This window comes from Ipomoea triloba, chromosome 4, assembly GCF_003576645.1.
Source record: "Ipomoea triloba cultivar NCNSP0323 chromosome 4, ASM357664v1".
NCBI lineage: Eukaryota > Viridiplantae > Streptophyta > Magnoliopsida > Solanales > Convolvulaceae > Ipomoea > Ipomoea triloba.
In genome coordinates, this window is record NC_044919.1 from 15,983,725 (window position 1) to 15,986,102 (window position 2,378).

General features: G+C 48.7%; 5 non-coding genes across 5 annotated transcripts; all 5 read left to right on the forward strand.

The window, feature by feature from the left end:
* Positions 1-279: 279 nt before the first annotated feature.
* On the forward strand, positions 280-398 carry LOC116018153. The gene has a single exon (XR_004098181.1). It is a non-coding gene; the product is annotated as a 5S ribosomal RNA (ribosomal RNA).
* Positions 399-535: 137 nt separating this feature from the next.
* LOC116018154 lies at positions 536-654 on the forward strand. The gene has a single exon (XR_004098182.1). It is a non-coding gene; the product is annotated as a 5S ribosomal RNA (ribosomal RNA).
* A 137-nt stretch (positions 655-791) lies between these two features.
* LOC116018245 lies at positions 792-910 on the forward strand. The gene has a single exon (XR_004098270.1). It is a non-coding gene; the product is annotated as a 5S ribosomal RNA (ribosomal RNA).
* A 667-nt stretch (positions 911-1,577) lies between these two features.
* LOC116018415 lies at positions 1,578-1,695 on the forward strand. Its single transcript, XR_004098432.1, has one exon. It is a non-coding gene; the product is annotated as a 5S ribosomal RNA (ribosomal RNA).
* A 395-nt stretch (positions 1,696-2,090) lies between these two features.
* LOC116018355 lies at positions 2,091-2,209 on the forward strand. The gene has a single exon (XR_004098376.1). It is a non-coding gene; the product is annotated as a 5S ribosomal RNA (ribosomal RNA).
* Positions 2,210-2,378: the final 169 nt, after the last annotated feature.

Genomic DNA, 2,378 nt, shown 5'->3' on the forward strand with positions numbered 1-2,378 from the left:
TCGCTAAGGATACTATCCTTTTAAACCGGTAAACCGCTAAGCGAGATAAGTTGCGCAGAGAGAGAGGGTCAAGTACATTTTGCGCGCAATACATGACGGATGCAATCATACCAGCACTAATGCACCGGATCCCATCAGAACTCCGAAGTCAAGCTAATTTTTCTTTTAAACCGCTGGACCGCTCGCTAAGGATACTATCCTTTTAAACCGCTAAACCGCTAAGCGAGAGAAGTTGCGCGGAGAGAGAGGGTCAAGTACATTTTGCGCGCAGTACGTGACGGATGCGATCATACCAGCACTAATGCACCGGATCCCATCAGAACTCCGAAGTTAAGCGTGCTTGGGCGAGAGTAGTACTAGGATGGGTGACCCCCTGGGAAGTCCTCGTGTTGCATCCCCCACCCTCTTTTTAATCTTTCTTTTAAACCGCTGGACCGCTCGCTAAGGGTACTATCCTTTTAAACCGCTAAACCGCTAAGCGAGAGAAGTTGCGCGGAGAGAGAGGGTCAAGTACATTTTGCGCGCAGTACGTGACGGATGCGATCATACCAGCACTAATGCACCGGATCCCATCAGAACTCCGAAGTTAAGCGTGCTTGGGCGAGAGTAGTACTAGGATGGGTGACCCCCTGGGAAGTCCTCGTGTTGCATCCCCCACCCTCTTTTTAATCTTTCTTTTAAACCGCTGGACCGCTCGCTAAGGGTACTATCCTTTTAAACCGCTAAACCGCTAAGCGAGAAAAGTTGCGCGGAGAGAGAGGGTCAAGTACATTTTGCGCGCAATATATGATGGATGTGATCATACCAGCACAAATGCACCGGATCCCATCAGAACTCCGAAGTAAAGCGTGCTTGGGCGAGAGTAGTACTAGGATGGGTGACCCCCTGGGAAGTCCTCGTGTTGCATCCCCCACCCTCTTTTTAATCTTTCTTTTAAACCGCTGGACCGCTCGCTAAGGATACTATCCTTTTAAACCGCTAAACCGCTAAGCGAGATAAGTTGCGCAGAGAGAGAGGGTCAAGTACATTTTGCGCGCAAGCCATGACGGATGCAATCATACCAGCACTAATGCACCGGATCCCATCAGAACTCCGAAGTCAAGCTAATTTTTCTTTTAAACCGCTGGACCGCTCGCTAAGGATACTATCCTTTTAAACCGCTAAGCGAGAGAAGTTGCGTGGAGAGAGAGGGTCAAGTACGTTTTGCGCGCAGTACATGACGGATGCGGTCATACCAGCACTAATGCACCGGATCCCATCAGAACTCCGAAGTCAAGCTAATTTTTCTTTTAAATCGCTGGACCGCTCGCTAAGGATACTATCCTTTTAAACCGCTAAGCGAGAGAAGTTGCGTGGAGAGAGAGGGTCAAGTACGTTTTGCGCGCAGTACATGACGGATGCGGTCATACCAGCACTAATGCACCGGATCCCATCAGAACTCCGAAGTCAAGCTAATTTTTCTTTTAAATCGCTGGACCGCTCGCTAAGGTTACTATCCTTTTAAACCGCTAAACCGCTAAGCGAGAGAAGTTGCGCGGAGAGAGACGGTCAAGTACATTTTGCGCGCAGTACATGACGGATGCGATCATACCAGCACTAATGCACCGGATCCCATCAGAACTCCGAAGTGAAGCGTTCTTGGGCTAGAGTAGTACTAGGATGGTGACCCCCTGGGAAGTCCTCGTGTTGCATCCCCCACCCTCTTTTTAATTTTTCTTTTAAACCGCTAAACCGCTCGTTATGGGTACTATCTTTTTACACCGCTAAGTGATATAAGTTGCGCGGAGAGAGAGGGTCAAGTACATTTTGCGCGCAGTACATGACGGATGCAATCATACCAGCACTAATGCACCGTATCCCATCAGAACTCCGAAGTAAAGCTAATTTTTCTTTTAAACCGCTGGACCGCTCGCTAAGGATACTATCCTTTTAAACCGCTAAATCGCTAAGCGAGAGAAGTTGCGCGGAGAGAGAGGGTCAAGTACATTTTGCGCGCAATATATGACGGATGTGATCATACCAGCACAAATGCACCGTATCTATATGACGGATGTGATCATACCAGCACAAATGCACCGTATCCCATCGACGGATGTGATCATACCAGCACAAATGCACCGTATCCCATCAGAACTCCGAAGTAAAGCGTGCTTGGGCGAGAGTAGTACTAGGATGGGTGACCCCCTGGGAAATCCTCGTGTTGCGTCCCCCACCCTCTTTTTAATTTTTCTTTTAAACCGCTGGACCGCTCGCTAAGGCTACTATCTTTTTAAACTGCTATGTGAGATAAGTTGCACGGAGAGAGAGGGTCAAGTACATTTTGCGCGCAGTACATGACGGATGCAATCATACCAGCACTAATGCACCGGATCCCATCA